General features: G+C 42.4%; 1 long non-coding RNA gene across 2 annotated transcripts in view; it reads right to left on the minus strand.

Annotated features, from left to right (window-relative positions):
• Positions 1–2,339: 2,339 nt before the first annotated feature.
• The window catches only part of LOC143697022 (uncharacterized), a 29,919-nt gene continuing 17,824 nt past the window's right edge, over positions 2,340–14,434 (minus strand). Inside the window, exon 3 of one of the 2 annotated variants that reach the window (XR_013186133.1) lies at positions 2,340–2,489. This is a non-coding gene — a long non-coding RNA (uncharacterized LOC143697022). Of the gene's footprint in view, positions 2,490–12,049; positions 12,209–14,434 lie in introns of those variants that run through there. The other variant, XR_013186134.1, reaches the window with a different exon arrangement.

Genomic DNA, 14,434 nt, shown 5'->3' on the forward strand with positions numbered 1-14,434 from the left:
GGATGAGCGGGGTTCGTTGTGGTATAGTGGGTATCTCGTTCCCCTAGTGTCGTAACCGACGCAGTTCGAGTTCCCTCGAAAGGGAACGTCTCGGGTTACGTATGTAACCCTTGTTCCCTGAGAAAGGGAACGAGACACTGCGTCGGTTCGCCACACCTCACCCCGCCTGGAGCACTTGCTTCATAGCAAAGAGCTTACCTTGCTTGTGCCGGTGTGCTCTTGTACACATCCGTGTATGCCGTCACTCGCTACGTCATCTCGCAAAGCCAATAGGATTGGAATTGATTTCATTCATGGATTCAGACGCGCTACGCAAATAGCTTCATTTATGTTCTGAACATGAATGAAAGTCTTACGGGTTTGGAATGATATGAGGGAGAGTAAATGACCATTTAAGTTTTTGAACTATTCCTTTAACTATCCCTGTTGTAGTGCTACAGTATTAATTGGATCAGGGCTGGTGTCAGAAGCATGTAACTGCCTTCTGATCTTCTTTGCAGGTTTTCAATAACTTAGTACCGTAAGATATCAATGAAACATCTTCGCTGGTAATAGAGAAACAATACCTGCCCTTCATTAAAGAGGCCTCTGAGGGGTGGCAACTAAGCAGTTGAGCAAGTAAAAAAAAAAAAGCAACGTTAATATCTAAACCATGTTAATATCTTGTATTTAATATTCTGAAGTGCATTAAAACAATGTGAACAGCAATACACTTATCTTGCCAACAATGCAGATACTACAATTGAAGGGATAGTTCACCCAAAAATGAAAATTCTGTCATAATTTACTCACTCTCAAGTTGTTCCAAACCTGTATGAGTTTCTTTCTTCTGCTGAACACAAAGGAAGATTGAAGAATGTTGGAAACTAGACAGTCGACTGTAGCCATTGACTTCCATAGTAGGAAAACAAATATTAATCTGGAAGTTAATGGCTACCGTCGACTGTTTGACTACCAACACTCTTCACTCTTCTTTTGTGTTCAGCAGAAGAAAGAAACTCATACAGGTTTGGAACAACTTGAGAGTGAGTAAATTATGACAGAATTTTCATTTTTGGGTGAACTATCCCTTTGAAACTAATAATAATAATAATAATAAAAATTGATTGTCAATGAGATTACATCACAGCATCAATCGACAGTGCAAGAGATCAACAATACCATATTTTGTAAACAGGGCACAGCGATAAATAATAAACAAGAAAAAAAAAACCTATATGAGAGGAAAAGAATCATTAGTTACCAGGAAGAATTTGTATAATGGTGTGTGCTGCAACTATGCAGTCCAGTTCACAGTTATTGCATTGGTGGAAAATGACAACAAACAACAAATTGGTGGTAAAAACAACAACAAATGAGAAATCAGTTACGTTGATAACAGAAACATCTCATTGGAAACCAGTCACATCAACATAGAAGTGAAGGGTAAATAACCCAGAAGACAGCAAGGAGTTTCAAAGGGATAGTTCACCCAAAAATGAAAATTCTGTCATAATTTACTCACTCTCAAGTTGTTCCAAACCTCTATGAGTTTCTTTCTTCTGCTGAACACAAAGGGAGATTGAAGAATGTCTGAAACTAGACAGTCGACTGTAGCCATTGACTTCCATAGTAGGAAAACAAATATTAATCTGGAAGTTAATGGCTACCGTCGACTGTTTGACTACCAACACTCTTCACTCTTCTTTTGTGTTCAGCAGAAGAAAGAAACTCATACAGGTTTGGAACAACTTGAGAGCGAGTAAATTATGACAGAATTTTCATTTTTGGGTGAACTATCCCTTTGAAACTAATAATAATAACAATTGATTGTCAACGAGATTACATCACAGCATCAATCGACAGTGCAATAGATCAACAATACCATATTTTCTAAACAGGGCACAGCGATAAATAATAAACAAGAAAAAAAACTATATGAGAGGAAAAGAATCATTAGTTACCAGGAAAAAAATTTGTATAATGGTATGTGCTGCAACGATGCAAAGTCCAGTTCACAGTTATTGCATTGGTGGAAAATGACAAAAAAACAAAAACAAATTGGTGGTAAAACCAACAACAAATGAGAAATCAGCTACATTGATAACAGAAACTGGAACATCTCATTGGAAACCAGTCACATCAACAAAGAAGTGAAGGGTAAATAACCCAGAAGACAGCAAGGAGGCAACATTTAAAAATAATAAAATAAGCTAAAACAGTGTTACAAAATGTAAAAGCTTATGGCTGAATTTCATGAACAGCACTCATGCACTTTCATACTGACTTCTCCTTTTGGCTGTTATACCTCTGTTTCTCAAAAAAATCCCTAATGTTTTGTACTGACTGGTTTCGTAGCACATGCTCTTCAGCAGATTTGCATTGAAGACACTCAGATTTTGTGGCCAAATGACCTTTGGCTATGTGGATTTTAAAATGCCGCATTACAGCAGCAACTTCTGCTTTTGACCATATTCTTTTCTTCCCACGATGTTCAACACATTCAGTCACTAAAAATAAGAAAGATAAAAAAAGAAAACATTGCAATGTGAAATTTTTAATTTTAAAAAATCAGTTTCAAGCTACAAACATTTACAATTTAGTTTTGATAATACTGTGACGATCTGCGGCTGGAGTGCCCGCTTGAGCCTCTGGAGGGCACTCCTTCCTAGTTTATTGTTTCCATTATGTTTCACCCTGGACTGATTATGGTTTATTTGTTGCACCTGTTTTAGATTGAGCGTCCCTGATTTAAGCCTGAGTTTTCCCTTTGTTCAGGGCTCAGTATTGTAAGTGTTTGTATGTGTCTGACTGCATTACCTAGCCTTGTTCCAGTTTCCTTGTATTCTAGTGTTTCGGTTCCTTGATTATCTGCCTGTTCCCGGTCTCCCGTTTGCCTTATCCCTGCACGGATTTGATGTTTGTTTGGACTGCTTACCTGGTTTTGACCCCTGCCTGTTTCCTTGTACCTGTCTCTGGATTCTCCTCTTAATAAAGCCCGCGTTTGGATCACCTCTGTCCATGTTCCATGTGCAGTTTCATGACAGAATACTGAGCCACAACTGATCCAGCGGCTGAGAGGAACAAGGACCTCGATATGGATCCCACAGCGCAGATCGTAAGCCTCCGTCAAGGAGAACGTCCTCTCAAGGTTTTTGTGACAGATTTTTTGAAGCTCTCTCGTCAGTCCTACTTGAATGATTTCTGTTTGATGATGCTCTTTCGGGGAGGACTGTCTGAACCGCTCGGCTCTGCTATACCATTTCCGTGTTCAAGCTGGACTCTAACCCATATTGACCTGGCCCTTTCCATGAGCGGTTCGGCTTTTACTGTGGATTTTTTGAAACTTTTGCTTCACAAAGGACCCGACGATTCGCCACTTTACAAGGTACCCACTGAATCCACGCATCAATTGTCTCCCGGTGAACCAGCGCATCACACGTGCTCCGCCGAGTTTGCGCTACATGAAAGCCCAGTTGAACCAGCGCTTCGTAAAGGGTCCGCCGTATCCACGCAACATGTGAATCCCGACGTTCTAACACTTCACGTAAGCTCCGTTATATTCCTGCCTCAAGAGTTTTCTACTGAGTCTGAGCGCGTGCCAGCTGAATCAAGTGAGTCAAGTGCCGAGTCAAGAGAGTCAAGTGCCGAGTCAAGTGAGTCAACTGCCGAGTCAAGTGCCGCCGATTCAAGTGAGTCAAGTGCCGCCGAGTCAAGTGAGTCAAGTGCCGCCGAGTCAAGTGAGTCAAGTGCCGCCGAGTCAAGTGAGTCAAGTGCCGCCGAGTCAAGTGAGTCAAGTGCCGAGTCAAGTGAGTCAAGTGCCGAGTCAAGTGAGTCAAGTGCCGAGTCAAGTGAGTCAAGTGCCGAGTCAAGTGAGTCAAGTGCCGAGTCAAGTGAGTCAACTGCCGAGTCAAGTACCGCCGAATCAAGTGAGTCAAGTACCGCCGAATCAAGTGAGTCAAGTGCCGCCGATTCAAGTGAGTCAAGTGCCGCCGATTCAAGTGAGTCAAGTGCCGCCGATTCAAGTGAGTCAAGTGCCGCCGATTCAAGTGAGTCAAGTGCCGCCGAGTCAAGTGAGTCAAGTGCCGCCGAGTCAAGTGAGTCAAGTGCCGCCGAGTCAAGTGAGTCAAGTGCCGCCGAGTCAAGTGAGTCAAGTGAGTCAAGTCCCGAGTCAAGTGAATCTAGTACCAAGTCGAGTGAATCAAATGAGTCGAGCCAAATGAGTGAATCCAGTCAAGTCAGTGTATCAAGCCCAGTGACTCGCCGTCGCAGGAGGAGGAGGACTCGTTTGGTTCGCCAGGCTCCGGTGGGTGTTCCCAGACTCCTCGCCCTGCCGGCCCCGCCTCTGCGCCTCGCCCTGCCGGCCCCGCCTCTGCGCCTCGCCTTACCTGCGCCTCTCAAGCTTCGGGAGCCTTTTCCAGTAGCGGTTTCCAGCCCGGAGGCTTTAGCTTTCAATTTCCCCATGAACTTTTTTGGGGGGGGCAATAGGTACCCTAAGAGGGCCATGGAGGTGGCATCTACGTGGACCCTTGCACTACCACCTACACCTGAGAGGGTCATGGAGGTGGTGCCTACATGGACCTTTGCACAACCACCTTCGCCTGAGCTTACCATGTCACTGGTCCTGTCCAGCCCTGTGCTCCCCACGTCTTGGTCCCCTGTTAAGTGTACTCTGCCCTGGTCCTGTGTTATGTGTACTCTGTCCTGTTCTCCTGTCACTTATGCTCCAGCCTGTCTTCCTGCCAAGCATGCTCCGCCCTGGCTACTTGCGGAGCGTGCCTCCCCGTGGTCTCTTGCCCTGCTCTGGTCTCCAGGCCCCAGGTCTCCCCATGGGCCTGGCCCCCCGCCTCTCCATGGGCCTGGCCCTCTATCCCATCCCCCGTCGACCTCCCTCCGGAGCTCTTAGGAGCGTCTGGAAGCCGCTCCTTAGAGGGGGGGTTATGTGACGATCTGCGGCTGGAGTGCCCGCTTGAGCCTCTGGAGGGCACTCCTTCCTAGTTTATTGTTTCCATTATGTTTCACCCTGGACTGATTATGGTTTATTTGTTGCACCTGTTTTAGATTGAGCGTCCCTGATTTAAGCCTGAGTTTTCCCTTTGTTCAGGGCTCAGTATTGTAAGTGTTTGTATGTGTCTGACTGCATTACCTAGCCTTGTTCCAGTTTCCTTGTATTCTAGTGTTTCGGTTCCTTGATTATCTGCCTGTTCCCGGTCTCCCGTTTGCCTTATCCCTGCACGGATTTGATGTTTGTTTGGACTGCTTACCTGGTTTTGACCCCTGCCTGTTTCCTTGTACCTGTCTCTGGATTCTCCTCTTAATAAAGCCCGCGTTTGGATCACCTCTGTCCATGTTCCATGTGCAGTTTCATGACAAATACATGCATTTCTATGACATTCTATGAACAAAAATAGACTAGAATCAACATGAATTGTTTTTGCCTCAACAGAGCCAAGTCTGAAAGTTTAAAGATTGTTAATTGACATGATGCCATAGACAGTAAAAGAAATGGACAGTGACCCCATTGGATTCAACAGAGAAAAGTGAAGCCCATTAGAAGTACTCCTTTCCTGATCGCTGAGTGTACTGCACAGACTCAAACTGAGCTTGACGATGTAGATGTGACGTGAGCAACCTTTCGGTCTTTTAGTAGCTGTGCCAAGAGAAATCTGAATCATTCCCCTCCGAAACTTGCAGAGATGCAGAGCGTTAGTAGGAGGTTTCCATGAAAACCATTAAAATGGTTAAATCCACAGCTAGCCGTGGATTATCCCTTGCTTATTTTAATTTATTGAAATATGCTGTTGCTTTTGGTTTGATTATTTTTTCTTATTTTCTTTGTTTTTACTTGACAGTAGTCCTTTTTTCTCCTGAACATATCAAACCATGCCGAAACCATGCCCCTAAAACTGACAAAGCCAAACCGTGAGTCATTTTAACTGTTACACCCCAATTTTACGGTAGCCCAGTAAGAAATCATAAAAAAAATGAAACGAGTCACAACACATGCAAGTTACTTTACGGACCCAAGTCAAAGTTGCTTTCACATTCTGTAGTACTACACAACTATAGTGATCATACTGCCAGCTCCTACAGGCAGTCTTGGGTACAGTACCTTGGTATACACTCACCTAAAGGATTATTAGGAACACCACACTAATTCTGTGTTTGACCCCCTTTCGCCTTATATTCTACGTGGCATTGATTCAACAAGGTGCTGAAAGCATTCTTTAGAAATGTTGGCCCATATTGATAGGATAGCATCTTGCAGTTGATGGAGATTTGTGGGATGCACATCCAGGGGACTAAGCTCCCGTTCCACCACATCCCAAAGATGCTCTATTGGATTGAGATCTGGTGACTGTGGGGACCATTTTAGTACAGTGAACTCATTGTCATGTTCAAGAAACCAATTTGAAATGATTCGAGCTTTGTGACATGGTGCATTATCCTGCTGGAAGTAGCCATCAGAGGATGGGTACATGGTAGGGGTGTAAAAATTAATCGTTTTGGCGGTGCACCACGATGCAGATGAGGACGATTCGGTATCGGTTCAGTAATAGCCCATAACCGGTTATAATGTACTGACGCATTTCTGACGTCAGCACCGCGTGCTTAGTCGCAGCATACAATGGCAGAGCGTGCAATAAAAAATGCTCCAATCACTTTAAAAGCCGACATTTGGGCACATTTCGGCTTTTATCAACAACACGGTAAGCCCGACCTTGACAAGACACACGCTGTGTGCAAATCATGTAACGCAAAAATAAAATATGCAGGGGGTAATACCTCCAACATGAGAAACCACGTCAGTCGTTTTCACCCCGAGCTGCAAACGCCTGTCAGTGCCATTGTGGATCCAGCTCAGTCAAAAATAGATCAACTTATATCAACATTGCCGCCCAACTCAGTGAGAGGGCAGAGAATTACCAGAGCAGTGGCATCTTTTATTGCAAAGGATATACGGCCCTTTTCTGTAGTGGAATACCCCGGGTTTCGCCACCTGTTAAAAACACTGGAGCCGCGATATAAGCTCCCCTCTCGCAGCCACTTTTCAGAAAAGATTATCCCCGAACTCTACCTCGAAACCAAAGCCCAGGTAATGGCGTCAATGAGCCAAGCTCATCAAGTTGCAATAGCATGTGATTCCTGGACTTCGGTCGCGACAGAGTCGTATGTGACAATAACGGCACATTACATTAGCGATGACTGGAAGATTTTGTCTCATGTGCTGCAAACGAGAGCCGTTTATGAGTCTCACACGGGTGCTCATCTGGCAGAGCTATTGTCTCATGTCGTGGATGAATGGCAGCTATCACATAAGGATGTAGTGCTTGTAACAGATAATGTGTCGAACATGATCGCTGCAGCTCAATTCGGAACACTTCCTCACGTAACATGCTTTGCGCAAACGCTAAATCTGGCATCCCAGTGCGCGCTTAAAGTGGGCGCGCTCTCCAGGCTTTTGGGCAGAATCCGACGAATATCAACATTCTTTCATCGCAGCATCACAGCGAGCCACTGTCTGAAAGTGAAACAGCAATGTCTTGGCCTGAAAAACCATAAACTGATAACTGATGTTGCAACAAGGTGGAACAGCGCATACGACATGGTCGAGAGGTTCCTGGAACAACAACCTGCAATTTGTGCCACCTTGCTGTCACCAGAAGTCAGAAAAGGAGTGAAAGATCTGTGCATTCTTACTGAAACAGATGTGACAAATGCAGAGGATGCTGTAAGGGCATTAAAGCCAATGAAGGATGCAACAACACGGATGTCAGAAGAGCGCAATCCGACAGTTTCCCTCATTGCTCCTCTACATGCGCAACTCTTCCAGAATATGTCAGACACCAACGGAGACTCGCACATGATCCATGAGATCAAGAATGCAATCAGAACAGATCTCCTGAAGAGGTACAACAGTGAGTCACAGAAGAGGATCCTTCATACAGCCTCTGCCCTGGATCCCCGATTTAAGGGAATGCCTTTTCTCACAGAAGAGGAGAGATCGGAGGTATACAGAGCACTGACAGAGGAGGCTGCATCCTTGGAAGTAATTCTGTCATGTTTCTTGTACAAAAGGCTATATAAAATTAAAACAAACTTAAATGCTCATAATATTAATAGTATAGGTAAAATTTGTTGAAATGTTAAGTAATTTAAATTTATTTATCATTATTTTTATTTATTGTATTTTATTTATATTATGTGAGCTGTTGTATTGGCTGACTGCACTGCCACTGTCCTAGTTTAATTGTATTTTCAAATATGTTGTTCAAACACAGGGTACAAGAATGACAGAAGTGGATGAAGCACCTGAGGGAACAGGAGAAGAAACCTCCATGGAGTACAGGCCCTCTGCTGCTCCCAAACGAAAGGCCTCATCTCTGCTTGTGAGTTTGCTGGGACAGTCTTTCACTGACACTGAATGTACAGTAGAACCCAAGACCCCCTATGTCCTTGCTAAGGAGGAAATGGAGGCATACTGTAAAGCTCCATCTCTGCCTCTCACTGAGGACCCTTTGAACTGGTGGTGTGCCCATGAGGTCAGGTTTCCTCTCCTCTCTCGGCTGTCAAAGCGATACTTGTGTATCCCAGGCACAAGCGTGTCTGCAGAGCGAGTTTTCTCCACAGCAGGAGATGTGGTCACTGCTAAAAGAAGCACTCTTATCACCAGTTAGTGATTTTTCTTAAAGAAAAATTTACAAATTCCTACATGCTGAGCAGTTTGTGATGTTTCAGGAAGTTCCTGTTCCCAGTGCTTTTATTTTGTTTTATTTTATTTTGTGTATTAAAAAACACTGCTGAAGGGCAGATTTAGTTTTTTGTATATTGAATATATTCAAGTAGGTTTGGCCTCTTGTTTATTTTGGTTTGTAATTTAATTTCATGTTTATACATTTTTCAGTATTTAAATGTTTTACAAGAAAGTACACTGCACTACGTATTTAAGTACACTCCCTGCATTATGCACTTTTAGTACTTACTTTTGTGTGTTCTAATCTAATGTTGCTGTTGTCTTCTGTGCCCAGACTTGAGTTTTATTTGATGTTTGATGCATTCAAGAAGCATGTTTTTTGAGGTAAAATTAAAGGTTCAGTTCATATATCTGACTGCTTGTATTCATTGACAAAATTGTATACATGTGAAGCAAAATTGAAAAATAAAAAATCGTGATGCATCGAGATAATCGAATCGAACTGAATCGATGACTTGATAATCGTAATCGAACCGAACCGTGAGACCAGTGTAGGTTCACACCTCTAGTACATGGTGGCCATAAAGGGGTGGACATGGTCAGAAACAATGCTCAGGTAGGCACTAAGGGGCCTAAAGTGTGCCAAGAAAACATCCCCTACACCATTACACCACCACCACCAGCCTGCACAGTGGTAACAAGGCATGATGGATCCATGTTCTCATTCTGTTTACGCCAAATTCTGACTCTACCATCTGAATTTCTCTACAGAAATCGAGACTCATCAGACCAGGCAACATTTTTCCAGTCTTCAACTGTCCAACTTTGGTGAGCTCTTGCAAATTGTAGTCTCTTTTTCCTATTTGTAGTGTAGATGAGTGGTACCTGGTGGGGTCTTCTGCTGTTTTAGCCCATCCGCCTCAAGGTTGTGCGTGTTGTGGCTTCATAAATGCTTTGCTGCATACCTCGGTTGTAACAAGTGGTTATTTCAGTCAAAGTTGCTCTTCTATCAGCTTGAATCAGTCGGTCCATTCTCCTCTGACCTCTAGCATCAACAAGGCATTTTCGCCCACAGCACTGCCGCATACTGGATGTTTTTCCCTTTTCACACCATTCTCTGTAAACCCTAGAAATGGTTGTGCGTGAAAATCCCAGTAACTGAGCAGATTGTGAAATGCTCAGACCGGCCCGTCTGGCACCGACAACCATGCCACGCTCAAAATTGCTTAAATCACCTTTCTTTCCCATTCTGACATTCAGTTTGGAGTTCAGGAGATTGTCTTGACCAGGACCACACCCCTAAATGCATTGAATCAACTGCCATGTGATTGGTTGATTAGATAATTGCATTGAGAAATTGAACAGGTGTTCCTAATAATCCTTTAGTTGAGTGTACTTCTCAGTCCAAACACCACTACCTTATTTTAATGGTATCAAGAAAAAATATACATTATAATTACCTCCATTCTGGCAGGCTTCTTGTATTGATGATGACATTTCATTTTGTCATCATCTTCAGTATCGGTCAACTGGATCTGATCTGAAATCATAACGTTAATTAAGTGTAATACTCTTGTATGGAAATGTTGAGATTGGTATTGGAATAACACCTATGCAATAGATATGTAAAATACCTTCAATTTGAATCTCATCGAGTGACTTTCCCTGGATGTTTCCAAGACAACCTTTGTCCATTGCTAAAAGTAGCTTCGAGATCTTCGCAAGCTGAATTGTTGCCTCAGGCAGTCTGTAGTGATCACGGTGGACCCGTTTATCATGCCAGAGAAAGTCAGCCACCTGATCCAACTCGTTGTCTTTTTTGTCGAGGTTTAAAATTTGCGAAAGGGTTGCAACATGTTTCCTAAGCTGGGTTGAGCGTAGATATTCAGGTTTTTTGGCTCCACACTTTTCTGCATGAAGTCTCAAGCTGTCTTGACCTCTGTAATAACTTGAACATTTTGGTCTAGCAAAGAGAAAGATATTGGCATCCTGTACACCACATTCCAATCTTCTGCTGACTAATAGATTCAGCGATTTCACCATTTGTGGTGTAAGGAGGACAGCCACCTTTCGTCCACGTTTGCCCCGGATTTCTACCCGAGTGAAGTGCTCACAAAGTTTCTTTTCAAACTTAGTTAATCCCAAGGACACATCAACATGGAGTACGCTTTTGTCTCTAGCAATGAAGTTCTTCAAGTGCATTTTTGACACCTCCACTGCACGCCTTCGATTAAAAACTATAGTCTGAACAAGAGTTGCTTTTGCAAGGTCAGCGTAACTTTGGGGAGATGCTTCTTTCTTCAGCTTGTCAAAGGCAGCATTTGCAGACTGTTCGAGGTGAGTATGAAGAAGTTTCACATCCTGGGTATAAGGCAAGGTCGATGGTTTGTTGAATTCCTTCTCACTAAGTGTGTTCAGGGCAGAGTGTGATACAAGCTCACACCATTTTGTGAAATACAGTGACTTGAAAGCTTCAGTTGATTTGATCAAGCCCTCATTTTCTGTCATCAAAGCCCTACAGTGAATTATGTCAGCTATTTTCTGTAGAGAATGCCCTATTTTTAGAGCAAGACTTGGTGCTGTGTAAGAGTTGTTTTCTTCATCAAAACCAGACACTTTTTTCACAGCTTTGACAACTTTGTGAAAATTTCCAGGCTTAACAGCATCTTCAATGGTGTATAACGAATCACCACTCAAAACCAACAACACACGTGCAAGTTCCCTTAACTTCTGACGAATATACTCATATTTTGTAGTATCAGATCCATGCTTGTTGTACAGAGATTGTGCCAGCTGCAAAATGCCGAAGTCATTACGAACAACTGTTGTTATATCATCCTGTCTCATTGGGTCAAGAAGCTTCCAAAGAGAGTGGAAGAGAGTGCCGCCACAATTCTTTGCAGGAAAACATTCCTTTACAATAGACACAGTGAATAAATTTAGACTGCTTAGAAGTTCTTTTTAATTTGATTTGCCCGGTTCCTGTTTTGAGAACAACTACATTGTGTTGAAAGTTACCACGATTACGTAATTTCTCCAGAAGTCGTCGTCTTTTTACTGAACGTTTTGGAAAACTGAGAGCCTCCATCACTTCTGCTTCTGTCTTGTGTGTCTCTAGATGTCTGGCAAGTTTAGACTGAGGCTTTTGACAAACGTAACAGTAGTTTATACCTTTAACACCTGCTTTGTCATCTGTTGTTTCATCTGGGCTTTTTTTTCTGGTATAAAATGTTTCAATATTCCCTGAGAGGGGACCCTGGGACAGAGTACAGACCACCAGAGAACTTGCATCCGAATCAGATTCGGAACTATCAGAGTTGCTGTCTGGTAAATAATCCTTATCTTCATGCATGTCCTCATCTGATTCACTATCATCCTCTGAGCTGAAATCATGTTTATCCTAAAAATAGAATGCATGTTTAACTAACAGTATTTTTGTTAAATAACAAATGTAATGGTATCTACAAAAGTAAATCTGACATACCTCAGGAAATGCTTGCTTGAGACAACCCTTGTGCCACACACCAGAACAAACTGAAAGGCAACAGTCAGTTAATATAAATTAATATATCTACACTAAAACACATTTAGCTATTTTTCAGTATTAGAATCATAAAAATGCATTTTTAAAATAAATCATTATTCACTAAATAATCTTTATATAAACAATTTCATTCATTTTAAAAAGTGAGATAAAATTAATTTGAAGGGAATGCACGTAAAGTTCCTAGTTAATGATTAATATTGAGCATGATTGGTATTCAAAATCCAAGCAAAAGCTCCAGTCTCCTAGCCTGACTACGTCAGACTTCATACTTCCGCTCAATTTCAGTTCGCTTCTGTACTCAGTCTGAGATAGCGACCTATCTCTCAGTCTTCCTCCCGACTGAATACAGTCGGCCAATCAACGAACAGAGGGCAGGTTGAGAGCCGTGACGTAGACGCTAAGCGCCGAGTTTAAGATAGGTTAGTGAAATCGAAAACGGCCGTGGATATGGAGACACGGGATGCAATTCGCTCTGTTGTGGAGAATATTCCTGGCAGGGGCGTAGGAATGAGTTTAACATTGGGGGGGACACATAACGGAAACCTGACAGATCCGTAAATGTTTTGAACAGAAATATTTCATAAATTTACTACATTGCAAAACATTCACCAACATACTTTATTCTACTAAAAAGATACATTTGTAAAGATAAAGGAAAACACATTTTGAATGGCAGTAATTAGGCTAACTGATAAATATCAAATCAATTCTTTAATTGCAGGCCTAACCAGGGGTTAAATTGGGATTTATTATTTGTGGGGCTCTCCCCAGGGGGGTCCGGGGGAATGCCCCCCCGTGATTTAAAAAAATAAATAAACCATTAAATGGCACTTTCTGGAGACTTTTGTGCAAAGAAATATATATATATATATATATATATATATATATATATATATATATATATATATATATATATAAAAAAGTAGGTCTTGCAAGTCTTATATCTCTGTAATTCACACAGATCAAACACAAATATGCTGACTGAATAGATTGCTAGTTTATTTTGAGTAGCCAGCTAGCAGTTCTCTTGGCAGTTTGCTGATAATCCGGTGTCTGAAGTAAAATGCTCAAAACATCTCCCGAGAAAAATCACATGGTCAAACTAGTCTTGGTTATTTAATTATAATTTAGTCTTATTTTCCTTACCTTGTCATTCAAGGCCAGGGCACTTTTTGTACATTTCTGGAACTTTTGCGTGCTTCCACATCCCGCGCAACTACGGATCTCCCAGATCTATGATCTATATTCATTATTTATTGCTGCGTACATTTATCCGTGTCACCTAGATGCGCGTGTGCGAGCGGTGCACGATCATGGTCGACTGACAACGAGATGAAGCAGCTGAACAAGAATACGGCCGTGTACCAATTGTTCTCATCTCAGCTCCGCCGAGACAAAATAGAGGCCATTTCAAATAGCTTTCATTTATTGTCAGAAATATGTTTTCAAAGCATCAATTTCATCAAAATTTATGTCACATAATTTCCAGTAGGCAACTGACTGCAAACAGGCACATGACAAGCATGCGAGTTAAAGATTTCAAATCAAATATTTTTCTCCGCGGTATAATTTTTGGGTGGGACAAATCCGACTGTCTCCAATATTGGGGGGACACGTCCCCCCCGGTTCCTACACCCATGATTCCTGGCATTTGCAAACTGAAGCCCGAACAAGAAGAGTGTTTGTTAAACATTTTGAATGGAGGTGATGTTGTGGCCCTCTCGAGCTCGAACTGGCACCCTTTTGACAGGTCAGTGTCTCCTTTCTTTTCCAGTTCTTAAATATTGCCATGTCATGCTGTAATCTTGCAATTAAGTTGCAGCTTTTCCAACAGACTCAAGATGAACAAAGAGCTGTGTTTAACAAATCCTAACTTTGACAGTTGGCTGCAAATATTTTCTTATTTCTCTCTAATGTTAAATATTAGAGGCACTAATTGTACCGTGGATGCATAGATTTACTTCACAAAGGCGTTCACAGCCATGTTCACTCCGGTGTTTCGCTCGGTGGTTTCGTTTTCGCATCATATGTATGTTTACAGCAGAGCATGTGAGCGGAGCGGGGCAGTAATCCTCGCTCCGTCCGCTCAGTGCCGCTCGCTCAACCCAGAATGCCCTATTGTGATTTGCTAGTTCGAGAATCGGTGAATTAGCTAAAGCAATAATGGGTTGGTTATGGAGTTCAAACATTGTTTTAAGGAAGTTGCGAGCCTT

The sequence above is a fragment of the Siphateles boraxobius genome, unplaced genomic scaffold (assembly GCF_051911475.1).
Source record: "Siphateles boraxobius isolate OS27281-9 unplaced genomic scaffold, OSU_SipBor_1 31, whole genome shotgun sequence".
NCBI classification, from domain to species: Eukaryota; Metazoa; Chordata; class Actinopteri; order Cypriniformes; family Leuciscidae; genus Siphateles; species Siphateles boraxobius.